We start from the raw sequence: 26,510 nt of genomic DNA, 5'->3' as shown, positions 1-26,510 counted from the left end.
GGAACTGCTATTTACCAACTAAAGTGGAGTCACACGTACACAAACACAAGTTATTTTGTTTTTCTTTCCACTCCTTAATAGTTGCTATGCCTCCACAAAGATAAAATAAGTGCTTGATCTTCCTTTCTTAATCTTTCTTTCACAACAAGATCAGAGCTCTCAGGATCTGATTGGATGTTCACGAGGATTATTCTTCTTTTTGATCCAAATATCCTCTCATCTTATTCCTTCTCCATTCTTTGCCATTTTAAAGAAAATTAAAGTGTAACATATGCATGTGAGCACTTAGCAGGCACTTGATAAAAATGTGGTGGTGATGATGATGGCAGCTAAAGAGTCTAAACTGACAGCTTTTATAAAGAATTCACTATCTAGCAGCCACTCCTGGATGTAGCAGAATTGACATTCCTTTCTTTTCCTTAAAACCAACACCAGTGTTTCTTTATGGATTGTAGAATTTGCTCTCTACTTTTTCTTACTCAGAGGAAGCCATTCTGTGGAAATAAAGAGTATATTCAATTTTTACTCTTTGCGTAGAGAAAGTTATACTGATCATTTAATACTCTTCTTCTCCCTATTCTGAAAGGGTTAATCTTCCTCTAAAGGGATAGTAGTTTGCTTCCAAAGTACCCATTATAATTATTATCAGACTAAGCTGGAATTTTGGTTTTCTAGGCATTCAATAAACTCAGCTGAAATGTATTTACTAACCCACAACCACAGTTGAGAATTCTCAGCATGATTTTTTTTCTTCTTTAGAATATGATGGTCTGAATAAGAAGGCAGTATATTTATTTACTTTGCTTACTAGGTTAAAAAAAGTGTGTGTCTCTCTCTGCATGTGTGTGTGTGTGTTTCTCTCTTTCTCTATTATATATACATATATATGTATATATATATATGTATACACATACACATGCACACACATATACATATATATGTGTGCATATATATATATATATATATATATATATATATATATATATATATATATATATATATATATATATATATACATACATACATCAGAAGAGTATGGAAACCTGAGGAAAGGGAAACCATTGTATTGAAATACAGTTGGCAGTAGCCAGTGACTTTCAGCTTGTGAATTTGCCTATTAGTAGAAATAGAAAGCAATGGAGTCTTACAAGACTTATTTACATACGACAAACACATTGAGCTACTGGCGGTAGAGGCATGGGGTAGGCAGCCTGACAGTCAGTGTCTGACAGACAGTATGACCTGAAAACAGTTCCTTGTCTCAATGGGTCAGCAGGGTCTGGAAACCTTCCTATGTTTCAAAGTATCATAAGCCATAAATCCATATTTAATTAGGTTTGAATGAAATGCTACCTATGATAAGATCTCTGTTCTAAAAATGAAACAAAACCCAGTCTGGTGGATTTATTAGCTAACAGTGAACTATAATTTAATTAAAGCTACATATTGTCTCTGAAGAACAAAGAGAACTTGACTGCTGCAAGTTTTCCACACGTGAAACTTAAATTCATTGGGAATCTCCACATTCTACTTCACTGTCATGTTATTTAATGAGCTTATTCGCTCCCCCCCTCCAAAAGCCAGCTCATTGCCCTAACTGGCTTGTTTCTCATTAAGTAACTGAATTCCTTAGAGACTTAAAGCTATAATGCCGGAGTTTCAGCACCACAAGCATCTTCCTTAATGGATATCTTATTTGACAGCTCTGTGAATTTTAGCTCTTTTCTTTAAGAGGCCTATATTTGTGGGAAGTGGCTGGCTTTGAATTTAAGTACAGAGAACTCAGGCAAGCTTGAAAATGGAAAACTAGCTAAAATAACACTGCCCTTTTTTCTTATTGTGTTAGAGGCTGAAAACGAGTTTGAGATATTAATAAAAAACACCATATCTGGCAAATGAATATTTCCTTTATCAAAACAGTAATCTGCCTAAAATTTTTACAAACCTTAAATAAGTGCCTGTAAATTAAGCTCATCATTTCCTTACTTTCTAATGAGAGCAAAAAGCTTTAAGTCATAAAAAAGACTCTCATTTTAAGGCCTCTTTAAAGACCCATTCTAAGTAATTTGAAGAAATGTTCTTAAAATTATAAGTACTTTTATCTATCGTGGGTTGGATGTAATGACCCCTTACATCTCTTTTAGCTCTTAATTTCATAATCTTATGATCTAAAATTAACCCCAAATACTTCTAGACTCATTAAGATGGGTATTCTCCAGGGTTATGTCCTTGACTATTTTCCCTTCTCTTCCATTTCTACATATACTCTTTCTCTTGGCAGCATCATTTCATTTACTCCTGTGGCTTTGACTGTCACATTAATGTAAAATGACTCCCAAATCTGTACCTTTAGTACTAAACTCAATGGAGAGCCTCAGACCTATTCTGTACACAGAATATTTCCACCTGGGTGTCTCGATGGTTTCTCAAACTCAATATGTTGAAAATTAAAGTTATTTTCTTTTCCCCTAAAATCTGTTCCTTCGTATGACTTCAGGGTTTGTTGTTGTTGTTTTAGATTTTGTTTTGTTTTTTAGCCACAGGCCACCAATATTTCATGTTCAGGACTATGATGTTATTTCTTTCCTCTCACTTTTTATATTCAACAAACCCTATTGATCTATCTCACAATGTTTGCATAGATTAAATTCATTTGGGTATTAATATCTTTGATTTTTCCTTGGGGGTGGGGCACTTTCTTCTCCTTAGGACGTCTTGTTTTATTTTGTATTATACTTATTGAATGGCACAGTGGGTAGAGATCTGGCTTCGAACATGGAACACCTGGGTTCAAGTTCTGCCTTTAACACATTGGCTGTTTGACCCTGGGCAAATCACTTAACCTCTCAGTGGCCTAGGCCATTGTTAAAACTATAAATTTCAAAGAAGTTGCCATCCTGCATGGATAGAGGGAGTTTTTTCAACAAGAAGTGCCCCATATTTGGGAAATCTCAGCTACTGTCCCTATACTTCTACTAGACTATAGATTCCATGAGAGAAGAGAATATTTCATATCTAAACTTTGCATCTCTCCTTTGACCTAGTAAAGTATATTTGATGCTATATATATACACATATATTTGTGTGTATATGTATATATGTGTATATATATATATATATATATATATATATATATATATATAATGTATGTATGTATGTATGATTTTTTTTGAGACCATGGGGTTAAGTGACTTGCCCAGGGTCATACAACAAGTAAGTGTCTGAGGTCACATTTGAACTCAGGTCTTCTTGACTCCCAGGCCTTTGTTCTATCCAATGTACCATCTAGCTGCCTTAACCCAGTATATTTATTTTAAAAATTTCTTTAACATTTTATTTAAAGTTTTGAGTTCCAAATTCTATCCTTTCTTTCTCCCCCTCCCCCCCCGCCCTGGAATTGCAAGCAATCTGATATAGGTTACATGTCTGCAATTATGTAAAACATTTCCATATTAGTCATTTTGTACAGGAAGACTCAAATAAAAGAAAAAATGAAAGAAAGTAAAAAAGCACGCTTCAGTCTGTATTCAGTCAATATCGCTTCTTTCTCTAGACTCGGATAGTGTGCTCCATCACTAGTCCTTTGTGATTTTCTTGGATCATTGTATTACTGAGAATAGCTAAGTCATTCACAATTCTTCATTGTACAATATTGCTGTTATGGGGTGCACAACTGTGTTCTCCTGATTCCATTCACTTTGTTATGCACCAGTTCATATAAGTCTTTCCAGGTTTTTCTGATATCATCTTGCTTGTCACTTCTTATAGCATAACACTATTTCATCACATTCATATACCACAGCTTGTTTAGCCGCTCCCCAATTGACTGGCATCCCTTTGATTTCTAATTCTTAGCCATTACCAAAAGAGCTACTAAAAATATTTTTGTATAAATAAATCCTTTCCCCTTTTTCGGATATCTCTGGGATGTAGATCTAACATCAGTATTGCTGGATCAAAGTGGATGCACGGTTTTATAGCCCTTTGGGCATAGTTCCAAATTGCTCTCAGAATACTTGGATCAATTTACAACTCCATCAACAGTGCATTAGTGTCCCAGTGTTCCCACATTCCCTCCAACATTTGTCATTTACCTCTTTTGTCATATTAGCCACTCTGATAGGTGTGAGGTGATACCTCAGAGTTATTTTAATTTACATTTCTCTTATCAATAGTGATTTAGAGTATTTTTTCTTATGACTATAGGTAACTTTGATTTCTTTGTTGAAAACTGCCTATTTATATTCTTTGACCATTTATCAATTGGGGAATGACTTACGTTCTTATAAATTAGACATAGTTATCTATATATTTGAGAAATGAGCCCTTTATCAGAGATACCTGTTGTAAAATTTCCCCCCAGTTTTCTGCTTTCCTTATAATTTTGGTTGCATTGGTTTTGTTTGTGCAAAAACTTTTTAATTTTATATAATCAAAATGATTTATTTTATATTTTGTGATGCCCTCTATATTTTCTTTGGTTCTAAATTCTTCCCTTATCCTTAAGTCTGGCAGATAAACTATTCCATGGTTTCTTAATTTGCTTATGGCATCACCCTTTATATATAAATCATGTACCCATTTTGACCTTATCTTGGTTATAGTGTGAATGGTTGGTCTATACCTAGTTTCTGCCATACTTTTTTTCCAGTTTTCCCAGCAGTTTTTGTCAAATATTGAGTTTTTGTTTCAAAAGTTTAGATCTTTGAGTTTATCATATACTAGATTATTATTGTTATTTACTACAATGAAATTTACACCGAATTTATTCTACTGATCCACCACTCTATTTCTTAGACACTACTAGATTGTTTTGATAATTACCACTTTATAATACAACTTGAGATCTGATATGGTTAGACCACCTTTTTTGCAGTTTTTCATTGGTTCCCTTGATATCCTTGAGTTTTTGTTCTTCCAGATGAATTTTGTTATTATTTTTCTAGCTCTGTAAAATAATCTCTTGATAGTTTGATTGGCATGGGGCTGAATAAATAGATTTATTTAGGTAGAATTGTTGTTTTTATTATATTACCTTGGCCTACCCATAACCAATTAATATTTTTCCAGTTGTTTAGATCTGACTTTATTTGTGTGACAAGTGTTTTATGGTTGTGTTCATATAGTTCCTATGTTTGTCTTAGAAGGTAGACTCCCAACTAACAATTGTCTTAATTTCCTCTTCATTGGTGAATTCACCTGTTTTATTTTTGATACTAGCAACTTGGTTTTCTTGTTTCCTTTCTTTAATCAATTTAACCAATGGGTCATCTGTTTTATTATTTTTTTAAATAAAACCATCTTCTAGTTTTATTAGTTCAATGTTTTTTTTTTCAATTTTATTAATCTCTCCTTTTAAATTTCAGGATTTCCAATTTGATATTTAACTGGGGATTTTTAATTTGTTCATTTTCTAGGTTTTTTAGTTGCAGGCCCAATTCAATGATCTGCTTTTTCCATATTTTATTGATGTAAGCAATTAAAGACATAAATATTTTCCATAAGTATTGCTTTGGCTGCATCCCATAAATTTTGGTATGTTGTCTCATTGTTGTCATTTTCTTTAATGAAATTATTGATTGTTTCTATGATTTGTTCTTTGACCCACTTTTTAGGATTTGATTATTCAATTTCCAATTAACTTTTAATCTCTCTTTTCATTGTCCATTATTGAATATAATTTTTATTCCATTATGATCTGAAAAAGATGCATTTGGTTGTGAGATTTTTATGTCCTGATACATGGCCAGTTTTTGTGTAGGTGCCATGGACCGCTGAGAAAAAAGGTATATTCTTCTCTATTCCCATTCAATTTTCTCCAGAGATCTATCATAACTAACTTTTCCAGAATTTTTTTTCACTTCCTTAATGTCTTTCTTGTTTATTTTTTGGTTAGATTTATCTAGTTCTGAGAGGAGAAAGTTGAGGTCCCCCACTAATATAGTTTTATTATCTATATTCTCTTTATCTCATTCAACTTCTCCTTTAAAATACTAGATGTTATACCTTATGACTTCATTGTCTATGGTACCTTTCAGCAAGATGTAGTTTCCTTCTGTGTCTCTTTTAATTAGATCTATATTTGCTTTTGCTTTGTCCGAGATCATCATTGCTACACTTTCTTTGCTTCATCTGAATCATAATAGATTCTGCTCCAGTCCCTTACTTTTATCCTTTGTGTATCTCTATGTTTCAAATGTGTTTCTTGTAAACAACATAGTGTAGGATTCTGGTTTTTAATACATTCTGCTATCCACTTGCATTTTATGGGTGAGTTCATCTGATTCACATTTATAATTATGATTACTAACTGTATATTTTCCCCCATGCTATTTTTTACTTGTTTAGTTACCTGTCTCTTTTACCCCCCCCTTTCCCTCCTCACAAGTGATTTTACTTCTGATCACAACCTTCCCCAAAATCCCCTCCCTTTTATCAGTCCCTGTCCCCCTTCTATTATCCCCATCCCTTTTTACTTCCTTATAGAGTAAGACATATTTCTACATCCAACTGAGTGTGCATATTATTCCTTCTTTGAGCCAATTTTGATTACAGTAAGGTTTAAGCTATGCCCACCACACCCTACCCTTGTTGTCCCCTCCATTTTAATAGCTCTTTCATGCCCCTTTTATGTGGGATAATTTACCCCATTCAATCTCACCTCTTCTTTTTTAGTGCAATTTTCTTTCTCACCCCTTTATTTTGATTTTTTGGGGTTATCATCCCATCAAACACCCTCTATCTATATATACTCCTTCTAATTGCTCTTGTACTAATGACGCTGTTAAGAATTACAAATATTATTTTGCCCTATAGAAATATAAAGTTTAACCTTGTTGAATTCCTTATGTTTTCTCTTTCTTATTCCTTTTTATCTTTTTATTTTTCCTTTGAGGCTAGTATATGGAAGTCCAGTTTTTTATTCAGCTCTGATCTGTTAATTAGAAATGCTTGAAAGTCCTCTATTTGTTAAATGCCAACTCTCCCCCTCAAAAAAAAAGATCATATTCAGTTTTGCTGGGTAGATAATTCTTGGTTGTAATCCTAACTCCTTTGCCTTCCAGTATATCATATTCCAACTCCTCTGGCTCTTTAATGTAGAAGCTGCCTAATCCTGTGTAATCCTGAGTGTAGCTTCACAATATTTGAATTGTTTCTTTTTGGCAGCTTGCAATACTTTCTCCTTGATATATAAGCTCTGGAATTTGGCTATGATGTTCCTGCAAGTTTTCATTTTGTGATCTCTTTTAGATGGTGATTGGTGGATTCTTTCAATTTCTATTTTGCCCTCTGGTTCTAATATCACAGGAAAGTTTTCTTTGGTAATTTCTTGAAAGATTATGTCTAGGCTTTTTTTTGATCATGACTTTTTAGGTAGTTAAATAGTTCTTATATTATCTTTCCTGGATCTATTTTCTAGGTCAGCTGTTTTTCCAATGAGAAATTTCACATTTTCTTCTATTTTTTTTAAAATTGATTTTGTCTTATTGTGTCTTGATGTCTCATAGAGTCATTGGTTTCTAGTTGTTCAATTCTAATTGTTAAGGAATTATTTTCTTCAGTGAATTTTTGTACTTCCTTTTCCATTTGGCCAATTCTATTTTTTTTTAGTGAGTTATTTTCCTCAATAAATTTTCATATTTATTTTGCCATGCTATTGACTCCTTTTTTCATAATTCTTTTGCATTACTTTCATTTCTTTTCCCATTTTTTCTTCTACTTCTCTAATTTGCTTTTTAAAATCCTTTTTAAGGTCTTCTAGGGATTCTTTTTAGCCTGGGACTAAATTACATTTTTCTTTGTGGCTTTATATGTAGTCATTTTGACACTATTGTCCTCTTTCAAGTTTGTTCCTTGATCCTCCCTATCACCATAGTAACTTTCTACAATCAAGATTTTTTTTCTGCCTTTTTTTGTGACTTGGTGTTTTTATGTGAGAGTTGGGCTCTGGTCCTGTACGGTCCCAAGTATTTTGTGCTGGGGCTCTGGGTCTTACTATTGGTTTTCACTGGGCTTCAGGGCTTAGCTGCTTGCTTTTCTCTGGAGGGTAGGCTTCTCTTCTGGCTTGTACTAGGGCATAGGACCTTGGCTTCCCCTGGGTGTGGGGACTTGGGGCTGAGTTATGTAATAGAGTCTTTCTGCTAGCAGGTCCTGGAGGATCAACTTTGTTGCTGGTTTGAGGAAGGGGCGAGACCCTGTTTCTGGGTTGCTACAGAAACAAGATCTCCCATCCCAGGGGTGGGATTTCAGTATTGGTCTGAAATGGGGTCAAGGCTTATGCTGGGGGTGGGGGTCACTGTGGGTGGGACCTTACTGCACTGTACAGACTCTTTGCCTAGGGGGGCTGCTGGTTTGCAGGAGGGCAGGGCCTAGCTTGTGGATTGCCCCATGCTTGGAGCCTTGTTGTGGCCCCCTGCTGTGAGGCTGGCTTCTACTGCTGCTCTTGGACCTAGCTCCCCTCCCACCCCAGTGAGACAGACCTTTCCTGCTCTGTTAAGCTGCTTTCCTGCTTCTAGATCAATTCTGAAGCAGTTTTCTAGTTGATTGGAGGGGAATTTGGGAGGACTTCAGAGGGTTTCTTCCTTACTCTGCCATATTGGCACCTGAAGTCCCACAGTATATTCTTAAAACATATTTGCTTAATTGGATCAAACACTATTAACATATAAGTCATACTTCCTTTCATTTTTACTGGGAACACCTGTCAGTTATATCATTATATTCATAGATATGTTCTTTCTGGTGCATTTGTTCACATGAGGCATGTCTAACTGGAAACAGAATCAATTTTTGCTTGACTGGGGAACCTCTCATCTGGTGTGAGTCTTTCTTTCTGAAAAATTCAACCAAATGAGTAACTAGGTGTTACGGTGGTTAGCATTCTACTCTTGGATTTAGGATTGATGACCTGAGTCCAAATCCATTCTCTGACATTTCTTAGCCATATAACCTGGGCATATCACTTAACCTTACCCAGCCTCAGTTTACTCATCTGTAAAAATGGGGATAATGATGGTACCTATCTTTCAGGGTTGTTGTCAAATGAGATAACATTTGTAAGGCTCTTTATAAATCTTAAAGGACATAAAGATGCCTCCTCCTCCTCCTCCTCTTCCTCCTCCTCCTCCTCCTTCTCTTCTTCTTCTTCTTCTTCTTCTTCTTCTTCTTCTTCTTCTCCTTCTCCTTCTCCTTTTCCTTCTTCTTCTTCTATCTGGCTCTTCCTTAATGATTCACAGGCTGCAAAATGCCTTCCTAGAAAAGGAGGGCCCCCTATGTAATAGCTGTTAACCCCACAACATTTTGTTAGCTAGTAGAATTCTCTGAGTTCCCTAGGCATTCTGCTATTACTCTGCAGTTGTCTTGCATTATAAGAGTAACCACTTCAGATTGTGAAGGAGATGACAGATGTCAATTTCATAGAGTCTGACCATTTCAGAGTTACATAAAGATCAGATCTAGTCCAAGAGATCTTAATCCAGGATTTGTGAACTTATTTTTAAAGACAATATTTTAATATCTGTGTTTCAATATAGTTGTTTTTCTTTGTAATCCTCTGTATTTTATTTTATGTATTTACAGTTTCATTCTGATAAGGGGTTCATAGATTTCACCAGACTGTCAAAGGTGTCCATGTTACATAAAAGGTTTAAAACCTCTCATCTAGTCCAACTCCTCTTTTCATAGATTAGAAATGTGAGGTCCAGAGCTTGTCACTTGCTGAAGGTCACACAACTGTTTAATTGTTGAATCCAGTAAGATACCAATACTTATTTACGTATCACAAAATATCTTTTACGTGGTCATTTCCGACTTCAGTCTGGAAGACTCTTTTAAAATAGTAACAACCTTTTTCTTCATGAAAAGGGGTTCTAATCACTAGAAAACTAAAAAAATTTCTACAATAAAGGATTGGTGTTGAATTATACATCATCACACATACCTTCCTTCTCTTCTTAATTTCAGCCTTTGAACCTGGAAATTCCCCCAGGTTAAAATTAAAAAGACCACTTGGGATAATAAGGAGAGATTTGGTTTATCACTGACAGCCTCTTGGGACACAGTTAATCCTAATATTCAAGTGCTCATGACTGTGTAGTTTTCTTCTTCTTCAGCTACAATATTTTATGTTTGGTTTCTGATCCAAGGAGATTTTTTGTTTTATTTTGAGAAAAAAAATCCCATTCAATCCCAGCTATTTTTGAGTTGCCAATGGAGAAAGAAAATATGTCATCACAGAAATAAGTAGAGACAGGAACAAGGCAATAGGCCATGGCCTTGCCACTCAAGAATTTTTCCTCTATTATTCTCATCTTTCTGATCTAATTAGCCCCAAGTGTTCAAGCTCCTCTTCTGACTCCACTCACCGATTGTGTGGTCTGGTAACCATTACAGCCAGAGTATTCCTCCTAATGTAGCATTCAGCCTAAATGTCCCTTACCTATTTCACCCGTAGCTATACTGGATTATACAGCTTGCCTCATCCCCATCTTCTTGCTTCTTCCCTAACTTCCTTCAAGTTACAAAAGCACAAAAAGTCAAAGAGGGAATGCTGGTCAACATGGCAGCAGGTACAGAGACCTGGACTGGTTCTCTTTCCCTTTCCTGGCATTCTTGCTCCCATCAACCCATTGACCCTGCCAGTCGTACAATGCCCTGGAGTCAAGTTCCATGTAAACTAAGCTGCCTATTGACTACTTTGAGAAAAGCAGGGGTTCCAAATACTGAGAGAGGGTTGGGGAGCTGAGTAGAACAGCTAGCAGTAATTCCAATAATTTCCAACCACTTGCGTTCTCCTGGGACGGACCAACATCATAAAATCAAAATCAAAACATTATTTGAGGGGGCTGAGAATCCCTCCACCTAAAGTAACTACTATGCCCATATGCTATTATGTTTGAAAGTTCACCATTAGTGATTTATTTCTTTGGATTTGGATGCTCTCAACCGGTTCTCTTTTAACAGGTAAATACACCTGACCGTTGGAATAATTGAAGTCAAGGACATTGGTTATGTGAAGTAATTTATCAGTCTTGCTTTCTCCACATCATAGGAAGAAGCAAAAGTAGCATGAGAATCTTGGTCTGGTTCTGTGTTAGTGGCTGTCGAGAATACCATCGAATACCCTTCAGGACTCCTATACTTACGAGTTCACAGTCTTGCTAGGGATAAAATGTACATGCCTGAAATAATTAGAGCAGAATACAGGACAAAATATGGGCATTTCCAGAGCAATGCATAATGATCTATTGATTCCTCACCTTGCTGTCTTCTTCTGTTTCTTTTTGCTCCCTCATTTACCCTTAATTATCTTCTCTTTCCTTTTCTTCCCTTCCCCCCACCACCTCCTTTTTAGTCCCTTTCCCAGTTTTTTCTCTTCTACTTCATAAGGCAACCGATAACCCTCGAATCAGCTTTGTATTCCTCCCCATGCTAAAAAAAAAACTCCATTAAATCCCTAGGGAAGTAAAAAAGTGATGTGGGCAATGTTTGTCTTAAGCCTTAAAGTCATTCATTAAGGTTGATAAGTATTTACCAAAAAAATGGATTTATATAACATTTTAAGGTTTGGAAAGTACTTTGTAAGTATTATCTTATTTAATTCTCAAAACAATGCTGTGAGATAGATGCTTCTGTTATACGCATGTCACCAATGAAGAAACAGGCAAACTGAGATTTAGTGACTTGCCCACAGTCACACAAATAGTAAGGTTCTGAGGTGGGCTTTAAACTCAGGTTTTCTAAGACTTCAAGACTACTACTCTTCTATGTCACCTATCACCTCCTCCTCCTCCTCCTCCTCTTCCTCCTCCTCCTTCTTCCTCTTGTATAAGGAATTAATACACTGGCAATATGCCACAACTAATTGTTAAATTTACACGGTCCTCAACACTGTAGATGGGAGTATTTCCTCTAGGCCCTGTAGAACTCTGTGGTCTCTGTACCTGCTAGCAAACATAACACCTACTTGCTTTAGGCTTGATCAGGATAGGCAGGTGAAGAAATAAGCAGGTTCAGAAGCAGACTGTTTTCTTAAAGGAATTCTTTTTCCTATGAACTCTTCCCAACTCTCTGCTTGTTAGGCATACGTGCCATTTATATATCATATGTTCTCTACTAGGTTATAAGAGTTATGCATAATTTATTTATGTCTCACCTTCAGCACTTGATATATTCAATTTGATCCAACAGATATTTATTATGTACCTACTGTATGCCAAACATTGTGCTAGAATCTGGGGATACACACACAAAACAAACACAGTCCTTGCCCACAAGTAATTTACTTTCTACTGTATTCTACTGGTAATCAACATATGTCTATTGAGTTGAATATGTTATTTGAATGCAATGCAATAATCTGTCCTGGTTCCGGAGGACTTATGCTGAAACATGCTTCCTCTCAAGGAGAGATGATGGACCCTGGGCTCAGAATATTAAAGACACTCTTGCTAAAGGTACTTTATCAGTTGGTTTTGCCTGTTTTCTTTGTATATAACAAAGGGAGGATTCTTCTAGAGGGAGGCATTAAAATGGCTGTGGGATAAAAAGCAAAAGTGTAGGGTAGCTAGGTGGTGCAGTGCCAGGCATGGAGTGAGGAAAGATGACTCTTCTTGAGTTCTAATCTAGACTGAGACACTTACTAGCTGTGAGACCCTGGGCAAGTCACTTACCCCCGTTTGCCTTGTCTGCAAAATGAATTGGAGAAGGAAATGGCAAACCACTCCAGTGTCTTTGCCAAGAAAGCCCCAAATAGGGTAACGAAGAGTTGGATATGACTGAAAATGGCTGAACAACAATAAAACTTTTAAAAAACATGGTAAGGGCTGTCCTCTACTTGTAGCATAGGGGTGTACTCATGTGAATTAAAAGAAGGCAGAATAGTCATGTCTAGCCTTTTTTCCCCTACCCTTCTCCAAGGGATACTTTATTCCCTGATAGGAAGGGAAGCACAAGATTGGGGCCTGAAGTAGCTGCTCCATTCTCAGAGAAAGTGAGTATTGGGCTAAAATTATATCTATTTATTCCTTAAATGTTATTAGTCTAGCGTATGAGCTTTTTAGGTTCAATCTGACTTCTGATCACTGTTTCATTCATGAGGGAAGCAGGATCCCAAGTTTTATATCCAAAGCTTGACCTCTTTCCCACCAAATACCAGTTCCACCATGAACACATATAGAAAAGAGCAAAGCAATCCATTTATCCACTTCAATAGCAAAAAACAAATCAGAGAAAGTATATGTAGCAGAATATATACTAGATAATGCAAAGTGAAATTCTCCCATTGGAGTGAAGTAACTCAGATAAACTAAGAGAAAGATCCCTACATCTCACCCAAGGGGAAATTCTCTAGTGTAGTGTCTAGTCATGATGGGATAGGGTCATGATGGAGACTGCCATTTCTTTTCAGGTTGGCTTTTTCGCAGAGCCTTTTCCATCAACAACCTGAAGTGGCATCAGCATTTTTTATCTTTGCTCTCAAAGCTAGAAACCAGAAGCATCAGAAGCAACTAAAGAACTGAAAGAGACCAAAGAAACTTGAGGATAGCTGAAGAAAACGGAAGAGATCTCCTTTCTCTGGATTTTCCTGACTCTTACTCCAGCCCCACTCCCTTGGAGACATTGGGCGCTGATTTCCACCAGTAAGGAGTGAGTCTCATACCAGTGGGCTTTGGGACTGGGATTACATTAAAAAAATTTGAATCTCTTCCTATAACATTAATATGTTCCCTAGCTCTCTAGTACCAACTTGCTTTTTGCAATCCAATTATAGATTTAAAAAATTAAAATAAATTTTTATTGATATTTTTTGGTTTTATATGACAGTCATTTCTAGATTACTCACCCCTTCCCCATGCCACCTAGTAAGCCTTCTTTCTTTTTTTTTTTAATCAAAAAAACACCAGTTTAGTAAAATGCATCAATATTAGGGTGGCATGCTTTAGAGTATAGAATTTTCTGCATCCATATTCTCCCACTTCTTCCAAGGATGGGGGTAGGTACATTTCCTCATCTCTTCTCCAGGGCTAAGACTGATCTTTACAATTGAGCAGCATTTTATGTGCGTGCATGTGTGCGTACGTGCGTGCAAGCATGTGTGTATGTGTGTGTGTGTGTGTGTGTGTGTGTGTATTATGGTTATTATATGTCCAATTTAAGGGACAGGGAAATCTGGTGAGGAAACTGCTTCTACCAATGAAAGTCAGTGCCTACTTCAAAATTTATAATCTCAGAGAGTAGTCTGTGATATTAAAAGTTTAAATGGTGCTCAGAGTCACTGAACCAGCATGTGTCAGCATCAGGATTTGAACCTAGCTCTTCCTGGCTTCAAGGTCAACACACTATCCACTCTGTTACACTGCTTTTCCCTACAATTCTAGACATGTTTGTCTATCACGAAATCCAGTCTAAGTTTAATCTACTTCAGTGTTAATACCTGAAGTCTCTAATACCTTTCTGTGAATAAAAAAAATTCCCATTCTACAAGAATGACCTGAGGATGTGAGTCTCCTCAAATTGGAACACTGTTACTTTGGTGGTGGAGCTGTGAACTGATCCAGCCATTCTGGACAGTAATTTGGAACTATGCCCAAAGTGCTATAAAAATGTTCCTACCCTTTGACCCAGCAATACCACTTCTAGGGCTGTATCCCAAAGAGATCACACAAGCGGGAAAAGGACCCATATGTACAAAAATATTTATAGCGGCTCTTTTTGTGGTAGCTAAGAATTGGAAATTAAAGGGATGCCCATCTATTGGGGAATGGCTGAACAAGCTGTGGTATATGAAGGTAATAGAATACTGTTGTGCTATAAGAAATTGGGAAGATATGGACTTTATAATAACCTGGAAAAACCTACATAATATAATACTGAGTGAGTGGAGCAGAACTAGGAGAACATTATGCACAACCACGGATATATTGATTCTGTGATGACTAACCAATACAAGGTTCAAAGACAGCTCCAAAGGACTCATGATGGAGAGAGCTATCTACATCCAGAGAAAGAACTATGGAGTCTGAATGCAGATTGAGGCAAACAATTTGCTCTCCTTTTGTTTTTTTTTTCCTGTGTTTTTGGTTTTGTTTTTTTTTTTTTTTGGTTTTGTTTCTTCTTTCTCATGATTCATTCCATTGGTCATAATTCTTCTTTACAACTTGACTATTGTGTAAATAAGTTTAATGCAAAGTTTTATGTTCAAGATATATCAGCTTCCATGCCATCAGGGGGAGGAGGGGGGAGGGGGAGGAGAAATATCTGGAACTCGAAATCATGCGGAACTGAGTGTTGTAAACTAAAAATCTTAATTAAAAAAAAAAGAATGCTCACCAGAAAAGGCAGCATATTTAGTGGATTGAGATCCAGCCTCGAGGTCAAGAAGGTTGTGGTTCGAAGCCTGCCTTTGAAACTTATTTACTGCAGATTCTTGGCAAGTCATTTAGTTTGTTGACTTCCTAGAAGCAGATGCAGAACAACAGCTGATCCGCATTGGTAGAAGAATTGTAGGATTAGTCAGAAAAGACCTGAAAGATCATCTAGTCCAACCCCTCCCCACTCCTAGTTTTACAGATAGGGAAACTGAGGCCCAGAGAAGTCATGTGGCTCAGGGCCACATAGCTAGTGACTATGTTGTTATTAAATCCAAGTCTTTTCTAATTCTTAGTTTAGTGCTGTATTGATAACATCATTCTACAGAATTTCCTGACTGAGAAATCACTGGTCTGAATGGAAAGAAAAGGAATAGAGAGCAGATAGGAGAGGAGGGAAGAAGAGGAAAGGGAAGGGCAGGAGAGGAGATCGAGGCAGATGAGAAATTGGTGCCCATAGAGTTTTAAAAACTTGCCCAGAGCTTGTGGCAGATTTAGGACTATAGCCTAGATATCTTGGTGTCGGGGCAGTATCCTTTCCTATATATGTATATGTATAATTATATCTCTATATAGAGACATAGCTATATAGATATAGATATTTATATGTATATGTGTATATTCATATATACATATACACACACATATATATATGCACACACATGGATATATACATATATAAACACATATACATACACACATATATTATATATACATATATACATATACATATATATATATATACACATACATACATATATGATAAAAAGATTTGTTCTGTGAAGTTTGGATTTAGTCAAAGGGCCACACTTGAGGACCTAGAGGGTCACATGTAGCCTTGGGGCCACAAGATCCCCACTCCTGCCTTATACCAATACTGAGAGCCTATGGAAGTAGGAGAAAAAAAGTTTAAAATATTAATTAATAACTACTCCTAAACCCTTACATGAACTAATCAACTTTCTTTCAAACTTTTATCTAATAGCCAAGTTCACTGACTTCCTATGTCAGGCAATAGGATTGACTGAACTCTTGTGGTCTAAGATTAAGTAGAGTTTGCAGTAGAAGCTTCTTTAGGGGAGGAACTGAATTGTTTTTCACATTTGAATCTTCAAAAACCACACCACTAGGTCTTTTACATAGTACGTACTTAAGAACATGTTTATTGAGTTGAAGTGAATATTAGGAGAGAGTTCAAAATAAATAAATAAAAACAAAATAGGAGGGACTGGTTATCTAAGGAATCAAAGAAATAAGACTGACATATAAAAGGCACACTGACAACTAGAGAAAAAAAATGGAACAAAGGTATAAATTGGTAAGTCCCTGGCTTGAGAGCGTCATGGATAAACATGAAGATAAGTGCATATGAAAAGTAGTGAGTGCCTGCTGACAGACAGGTAATGGATTCAAGGCACAGAATGAGACATCCATTTTCAGACATGGCTAATAAGTGAATTTGTTTTGCTTGACTAGTCATATTTGTGACAAGGGTTTTTTTTTTCTTTTTCAAACGGAGGGATATGGAAGGAAGAGGAGAACTAGCAATAGACTGCCAAAAGAAAAAAGAAAGAAAGAAAAGAAGGTCACTGAAGCCTTTTTTTTATGAACAAAAGAGATAAGAAGGAAAGCCAGAAAGAAATAAAGACAAGCTGGACAGCTGGGAAGTTACATGGTGAAGTTATTATATATTTAAAGGGGAAAACAAGATTGTAGTTTCACATATGACCACTTTTAAACTGTATATGGAATTTATTTGGTGTTTGTTAAATTCAGAGGAAAAAATGTAATGAGTAGAAGGCAACTTATGGGAATTGTATGTTTATATAGAATAAGACCAAGGAGAATCCATGATTTCTTTTCCAAGAAGCTTGGAAGGCTTCCATGGAGAAGTAGAATTTTAGTAACTGCTTGAAGGAAGGAAGGAAGGGAAGAATAGAGAAGGCTTGATGAGCTTCCAGGGGAGGCAGCTGAAATATAAAAAACAGAGATGCTCATGCAAAGAAGGAGCTGAATAAATATGTCTACATGAAGAGAAGAGGTGAAGCATTACATGGGGGAGCAGGAAGAGGTGAAGAAAGAGAAACTGTCCGGGTGAAATGACCTGAGAGTACTGGACCTTATTATAATGGGAAAATGCCATGTGAGGAGAGAGGTTACATGTTCAAAATGAGGGGCATACATGCTGATATGTAATTATAACTCCTTTTGTCTCCAAAGAAGAGATGAGAACATGTATCTTTCTCCTTTCTTTGTAGATATACTATGGGTATGGACTATAGCACATATTGTTTTCTTAAACATTTTCCCCCTGTTTCTAAAATCTTTGTTATAAGTTATGGCTTAGTTGGAAAGAGAGTGCAAAGGGATACTCAGAGAAATGAAAGTGATGAGAAAACAAAGGATACTGCACTAGGCATAATGGTACATATATGAAATCTCTGCTTACTGGGGAGGTTAAGTCTCATGGATGATCAAAGGGCTTTGGGGGAAAATTTTGGGGGAAAATTGCTACAGAAAACTAAACCAGAGTAGAAAGAGAAATGTGCATGTGTGTGTAAGTGTGTGTGTGTGTGTGTGTGTGTATGTGTATGTATGTGTGTGCACATGTACACAGGGCTTCAGTGGGCACCACTGTGGTGAGCCCTCAGGAGTGTGTATGTATTTGTATATGTGTGTGTGTGTGTGTGTGTGTGTGTGTGTGTGTGTGTGTGTGGAGGGTGGGGGGGGGGAAGGTAGGCTGCCCAAAAAGGTGTGAACTGATCCAGCTCAGAAACAGAATAGGTCAAAGTAATCATGTTGATCAGTGGTAGGGTTGGGCCTGTGAGTGGCTGCTGCATTTCTGGTCTGAGTGAGAAAGAGAGTGCCATTCTCCAAAAAAATGGGGGGTGGGTGGAGTTGGGAATTATGGATGAAAATAGGATCTTTTAAGTGCACCCCAAAATAATGAGCATAGGATGTTATTTGGTCAGATGTGTAAAAAATGCACTAGAGTTGGGGAAGCTATTGAAGTCACATTTATTTGGATAAATGATGACCAATGCTTGCCTGAGGGCTATGGCTTAGAACTGAGGAAAAGGAGAAGATTTGGGAATGAAGTGGGGTCAGATTTGGCAGAAGCCTGGATGCTTGGCTCTTGTGTGGAAGCTTGCTAACATTTTACCTATTCACTTGGGTGGGGGAAAATAGACATGGGGAATTGTCAGAGAAGGCAGATGAAAGACTACCTTCATCCTACGTAAGTGTGTTTTAAGATACAGTTCAAAGGGCTTTGGGGGAAAATTGCTATGGAAAACTAAACCAGAGTAGAAAGAGAAATGTACGTGTGTGTGTGTGTGTGTGTGTGTGTATGTGTGTCTGTGTGTGTGCATACACATCAATATAACACCTCTTAGAAGTCCTCTGGTGTTTTTTTGTACTATTTATTTTGGAATTTAAATATGTAATTTTTCTAAGAGTATGTCTTTTATTCCTCCCAAAGTTCCTTGAGTTCAGAGAAAATGACATCCTTTTTTTCTCTCTGCTCTCATTATCCCCATCTTCCAATGCCTTTATTACTTCTTATCCCTATTGAGAACTTAGTTAATCTGGTGGGAATGGGTTGTATTATCAAAGATTATGGCACTTGGAGAGTAGTCACAGGGCCCCTATGTTACAGGTTACAGGTTTCAAAGGATACAGTGAAAGAACAACCAGTGTACTTCAGTTATATGGCAGATATAACTCCATCTCTCAAATTAAATCCATTACAGTTTTATTTTTCTAGGCAGAGTTCCCCACTGGTAGGACCTACATAATGGTCATCTTTCCAACATCTGTTAATGACAGGAAGCAGTAGGAAAAAGAAAGCATTACTCAACAAAGATGGGCAATGCTTTCTTTCTCAAGGACCTATATTTGAATTGGATGAATCAAGGGAGAAATCTACAGGAGTGGAGACAAAATTTGTCATGATTTCTTATTCTCTAATAGAGTAGTTGTTCTTTCAGTTGTCAGCCTCAGTATGAATTCATATCAAAAAGAAAGTCCCCAAGTAACTTCATTTCAAGGAAGATGAGCATCACTGTACTCATCTACTGTTCATTCTGACAATAGTATTAATTATAGATTTAAAGGAACCCTTAAAAACATATACAGTGCATCTACTAGACTCAGATGGGGCAAATGGGGTCAGGAACAATAGAAAAAGAAAAACTTTGAAAGGGCAAGGGAGAGATAGAGGCCACAAGATTCCTTGTGTAACTTTCAGAATTCTTTACTCATATCTCTTGGGGGAGTCACCAAGTATCCAGTTTTCTGGAGGATGATTAACTTGAATTCGAGAGGAGAGAAGAACAGGAGATGACTTTGTTGATCTGCAAAGATTCCCAAATTAGGCCAAGACATCAGGAGGAGGCTAGGATAAAAAGATATAAACTCCCTAGAAAACCTAAGAAAGTTTAAGGAGTTGGAAGAGATAGAAAGAACAAGTCACTATGTTTATATGCTCTTTAACATAGTTAGACAAGGTTTCCAGTATATTACAGCTGTAGAAAACAAGGCTGAGTCCCTTGCTAGCACTTAATATGTGTGAGTCCATTGTTTTTACATTCATCTCACTCTTAATTGCAATCATCCATTGGTCTGAATGGGGCTTTAGTGTTTGGCCATAGTTCTTTTATCACCTGCTGTAACCTGTAACTGTTTTCAGGTGAAGTATATAATTAGATATAGTGTCAAAGAACCTGTAAAACCTGCCATAAATTACCATTTCAAGGTTCAAAACTGATGTCAAAGAAATCCCATTAAAATATAGCAATCCAACACTGAGATGACTTATGATAGTCCATATATCACATACCATCATCAGTGACTCATTTTTCTAAGTCTAGGTCACAGGTCACTTCAGTATTTTATTTAGTTTTGCTTTTTCCTCTTCTTAAACCATATAGTATCACTAGTGAAAACCTTCATGATAATGTGTATCCTTCCCTTTACAAATAAACCTAGTCACTACTTTGCATAGCACCAGTGTGATATGTTTTTTATTTAAGGGTAACTTATTTGTGGCTATCATCATTTGCCCTCCTATCAATTGAGGCTGTCAAGAGGTTCCTAGAGTAAAGCTAGGACTGAGGGTTGTTCTATCATTATGAGGGACTTCATGGGCCATTTGCAATGTACCATAGGTAAAATAGCTACTTCTTTCTCACAAGCAAGGAACCTGGGAGGCAAATTGACTTTCAGGCCATTACTAGAACATTTAGGGTGAATGAATCATCTCAGGATGGGGTGGTGTCAACAGCAAATTCCCTTGGGGGTGGATTTGGGGAACGATCTTATTAAACGTTGTTGTAAAAGTTCTAGAGGAGGAGTTGTGATGAAATGGTGTCTAGTACCTTTATTCCATCCCTAGGAGAATTCAGACTCGTTGTATAAGGGGGCACTGTATTTTTGTATCTCAGCCTTTTCTCAGTGGGTTTTTCTTTTGGTGCTTGTTCTTTGAGGTCCATCAGATTTCCTTTACTCGCCAGGTCGTACTGCTCATCGTTGCACTGTTCAAGAGCATTACTCAATTTTGCTGAACACTTTACTACAACATGAGCGAATTTCAAGGTACAAGTTATGGCATTAAGTCCACTCTCCTTAGCTCACTCTGGAGCATAATATGGTGGAAACAGTGATTGATTTAAAATCAGAAGACCAGGGTTCAAATTCTAACTCTCTAACTTGTTACCTGTGTGACCTTGGCCAAGCTCTGAACTCTACGTAGTCCATGGTTCCCTCCTCAGAAAGATGGACAAAATTACCTCTAAACTTCCTTCCAGTTTTAACTCCATGGCACCCAAATGATTTTGGCATAGGTTTAGAAAACTAAAAAAAACTCAGTCTCTTCTAGACTTGTCTGTTTTTAGTCCACTTTTAGTCTGTAGGCCTTTCACAGAATCGCAGAATTTGAAAGTTAGAAGTGCTTTCAATCGTCATATAATCTGACCCATAAGCAAAAAGGAATTCTCACTAAAAGAAACCCGATGAGTTGTTGTCTAGTCTTTGCTTCTAAACCTCCAGAGGTGAAGAACCCACTACCATTCCAGGCTGATCAGTCCATTTTTGGAGAGCACTAATTATTTGGAAATTTGTCTGGACATTATATCTAAATTAGCTACTTTATAAATTCTGCCCACTGCTCCTTGTTGGGCCTTGAGGATATGTTCTTTTCTCTTGGTACTGATCCTGAGTGTTGTCATTCTTTTGGATATTTCACCCTGCTTCCACTATTCAGGTCAAGGTTGAGTCAATAATATCTCTAGCTTCTCATCTGATCTCTAAAAGAGTAAAACACTTTTGAGTTTGGGCTGCAGGACAATCCTTTTGGGCTTCTGGGTCAAAAGTCTGCTGACTCTAGTTAGCATTCTCACTGACTCCTTAGCTCCAGCATTGCACTAGCACATTCTGAATAGTGTTCTCCCAGAGCATTGGAAAACTAATCTACCTTGTACTCCTACCCCTGTTTCTATAGCTTTTTTAAAAAACTCAGTTTAGCTTTCAAAAACTTGAGTGTCCATTCCCCACTCCATATGGTTAAGCTATCTGATTTTTATTCACCTTTACCATGTTCCTATTTAATAATATTCCCATTAAGAGATTTATAATACTAATTTGTATTTTAAGAGCACAGGCTATTGGTGCCCGTTAAATTTAAAAAATACCTATGACTCAGATTTACATTTTAACACAAAAGTCTCATGAGTACTATCGCTTCACGGGGAGAGAGGGCCTGGAAATTTGTAGTTGCAACTGCGTGTTTTTTGAAGCAATCAGAAGCCAACATGGGGATGGGCAGAAAATGACAGATGAACTCTAAGAATGGCCGAGGAATGTGAGCTCAGAGTCACTAGCTAACCTAATGATTTACTGTGACCAGTATTCTGAGCACAATGCTTCTCACGATCCAATGGCTTTAATGCTGAGATAGATCTGGAATCTCATGGATGTGGTAATCTCTCCACTGATTCAGACCACAACCTATTTATATCTGTGTACCTGGTGTAGTGTGACTCTCCATGCCTTCCTATACATCCAAAGTGGGGGAGCCACCCATCAGTGAACAGTCACCTTCCAGTTCTCTTGACATTGCATAAATGCCAATGACACATGTTTGCTATCCATTGATTGGTCTTTACTCTTGCTGTGTGATTGATGCGTATATATATTTTTTCCTAACCATATAGTTCTCCGATAATATCTTTCAGGTTGTATCTCCTGTGCTAATCCATTTAATGAGTAACTCTGTTTACAACCTCAATTTTTCAGAGACTATGGTATTTAATGACTCACAGACAATGAACACCACCAGAGAGACAAGTATTAAAAAGTCAGACTTTATTTCTGAGAGAAGATTGGAGTAAAAATTTCCTAAAGGCAATCTAACCTGTTCCTCTCCCATTCAGTTTTGGATATAATACATTGCCTATCCTCAATGTTGCTGTTCAGTCGTTCAGTCACCTCCAACTCTTTGTGACCCTGTAGACCATAGCACGTCAATGCTGTCCATGAGGTTTTCTTGGCAAAAATACTGGAGCGGTTTGCCATTTCCTTCTCTGATGGCTCAAGGCAAACAAAGGTTAAGTGACTTGTCCAGGGGCAGACAGGTAGTCAGTATCTGAGGCTGAATTTGAACTAAGGTCTTTCTGACTCCAGGCCCAGCACTCTATCCACCGAGCCACCTCACTGCCCCAATATACTGATGGTTTATTCACTCTGTTGCATATCATAGTCTACAAAAGGCTTTATTCATCCATTTGGTTTTTCCATGTGGGTATTGGGGCTAAACTTTTTTTTGAATTATTATGGATCTCAGTTCTGGATGCTTTGCAGTGTTTTGTGGTTTAATATAGTCAGTGCCATGTCATCTGCAAATAGGAATCTCTGGAGGATGCGATACGTGGGGAGTCCCTCTTCAATTTCCTCCATGATGGTAGGAAAGCATCTATCTCACTGTTTTATGTCTCAGTTGAAATTAACACTCAGGTCAATAAACGAAGTTATCTTGGTGGTTATATCTTTAAAGGAATCTAGTATGATCTCACCATAGGCATCATTAGGAAGACTGTAGTTGTCACCACAACAAAATGCCTGTGACTGAACAGCAGCTATGTACTGTTAAGGAAGCTAATAATTACAGGCTTTCAACATCAATATATTTCCTACTCAAGAAGGACATCTGACTACTTGGTTGCATGAATGATCTTCCCATATACTTGACTTCAACTCATAATGTTATTTTTTTCAGATAATTTTTGGTAGTTACAAAATGGAAGGAATACAAGGGGTGGAATTGGGGAAATGAGGTTCTGGTGTCTGCTACTCATTTGCTCAATGACTTTTATTGATTTCACTAAATATTTATTAAACTCCTACTCTTCACAGGGCTCCAGGGACAAAAAGACAAAAAACTCAAAGCAACTCTTGCCCTCAAGGAACTCATGAATATGCTCAACTCTTTAAGCCTATTTTCTCATCTAGGTGGTAGCTAGGCAGCACAGAAGAAGCAAGGAGATTGGATGTTGGGCCAGAAGCTGCCTTGAGTTCAAATACAACTTTAGGTGTTTGCTAGTTGTGTGACCCTGAGCAAGTCACTTGACCTCTGTTTGCCTCAGTTTCCTCACTAAAATGGGAAAAGTAACAGCACCTAGCTCACAGAGTTTTTGTGAGGATCAAATGAACTAATATTTGTAAAGTGCTTAGTACAGCGCCTGGTACACAGTAGACTCTTAATAAACGTTTGTTTTCTTTGTTCTTTCCCAAAGCACCATGTAGATATTAAACAACTATACAAATGTTATTATTATTGCTATTGTGATTAATAATAATCTAAAATGAGATTGGACTAAATTATTTCTAAGGTCTTTTCAAGCCCTAAAACTCTATCATTGTGAAATGAAAAATCTTTAAGGGCAGAACCAAAGATATTATTTGATTTGCCCTTGCCTTTAGCTCTTGAAATAGTATAATAGACTCGAGAAGTAGCTGAATAAAATAATGCTACCTTAAAAAAACAACAGCCGTTTCCCTTTTTTTGTATATATTTTTGAGTATTTTACCATAACTGTCAAATTTTTGTGCTCTACAGAATGCTCACTGATATTTCTCCCCATGTTTTATTTTGGGCTCTATGAAATCTGCAGCAATTAGTTTCTCACAAGTCTATTTTATGCTCATGAATCTGTTATTTCCTTTCATGTGATCTTTTTTTTTTTCTTTTCTTTTTCTCTCCTGTTCTACCTCTACAATGTTCTCCATTTCTCAGATTTCTATGCCAGCATTTGACTTGGCTTTTTTCCCCCCAATTTGCCTTTTTGGTAACTTCAGTCCTTTTTAAAGCTGTTTGGTGAGAAATTGAGTTGCAAAGTAAGGCTGAGGCTGTAGACTAGTGAGCTGTAAACATGATTTGAATGTCTAAAGTGTTTCTTAACCACATAAGGTAGAGACTGTGAGTGGGGAGATAATGTTATCATTGCAATTTCATATTTTAAGCTCTTCTGAAATGTATGCATTCCTACCACTGCTACCTATCAAGCCAGTGGTGGGAATGGAAATGATGGACTACTGACTTGATTGCTGTTAACATATTTATATACTGTTAAGTGATTTGCATACTGATAGAACCAAAAAGGCCTTGAAGTTGCAATACTCTCTATCCTTTACCCACCCTCATTTCCACCATCAACTCTACCACATTTCCAACCTTGGCCAATGCTGTTGAATGATATATGACTTCCATTTCAGGTTTATTTTTAAATGAGCTTCTAGGAAGCAAATAAACATTTGTCTTTTTCCTGAAATGGGGACAGTGGATGTCACACATTTCCCTAATAGGGACGTTATTAAGGTGGATAAGTACAGAGAATCATCTAAGATCTTCAAATGATAGGAGCTTTATTTACTACCCTTCTTCCTACCTCACCCCCCCAAAATTTGATTTTATGTGGTTCAAAAGAAAGAAAACATCATGAACATTGAATAGAGAAATATAAATTCATCTAAGATGTCACTCAGAACTTATTGCCAGGTACTTCCTTGTAGAGTGACTTCTGACTCCTTGACCTGGGGTTTTTATTCATAAGACCTGGAACATCTCTTTATACCTTGAGCAGGTTCTCAAACTACTTTTATTGCACATTTTCAAATGATCCTACAATGCCCCTGTTATAGAATTGAATATGATTTTTTTTTAAAATGGCAAGCCAGTCAAGGCAGATACCTTGAGAAACACTGTTATGGTAATGAAGTCTGCCAAATCCCCAAGATGACCTCAGCACATTGCCTCAAGCTGATGAGCCAATCCTACCAGAAATGAATACCTCCCTGCTCAGAAAGATTTTCAAATATGCCAGTTCTTTCATCTGTGTTTCAATCACTTGTGTATTTTGAAGTTACTTCCTTATTTATACCTTTACACGCTTGTTTTGTGTTTCCCTTGTATTACTTTGACAACTATGGTCTCTCTCGAAACTTGCAGCAGTGGGCTAAAAATAATCTTGTGGGTGTGATCTTATCACCAGCACAATTACACCTTGTACTTCTATAACACCTTTCATCTGAGTATCTCCATTTTCTTTGTTAAATATTCACTCAGCAAATCATCAAAGTCAACAAGCCAAGAGAGGAGTGTGTAAATATTATTTCCCCTTTTAACAGATTGGAAAAGAAGCATAGGCAGGTCGGGTGATTTTTCTGACATCAAATGATTCAAAATTGAGCCTACAACTAGGACAAAGATATATTAGGTTCCCACCTCTTCGATGAATTATACTTTCAATTGTGGCTCAATTGGGGAGGCTCAGGAATTACCTTCTAAGCATTCTACCTGTTCCAAACAAGTCAGAGAGCAACAGATTACATTGTCCTAATTAGGTATGGCGTGGGTGAGGCTGGAAATTACATTTTAATTCTTCTCAGGGTTTGGCAAAGCCGAAAAGACAGAAATGCAGGTCCGGTTATTTATAAACTTAAGCCCCATGATTTTTATCATCAGCTTTTTTTTTTTTTTACTATTTAATCAGGTTGTAAAAATTCAAGTAATAACATACTAGCCTATACTGTAATGGGCAATTAGGTGGAGCAGTAAGGCTGGGGCCTGGGGTCAGGAAGACTCCTCTT

This window comes from Trichosurus vulpecula, chromosome 5 (assembly GCF_011100635.1).
Source record: "Trichosurus vulpecula isolate mTriVul1 chromosome 5, mTriVul1.pri, whole genome shotgun sequence".
NCBI lineage: Eukaryota > Metazoa > Chordata > Mammalia > Diprotodontia > Phalangeridae > Trichosurus > Trichosurus vulpecula.
This window is presented reverse-complemented; position numbering follows the sequence as displayed.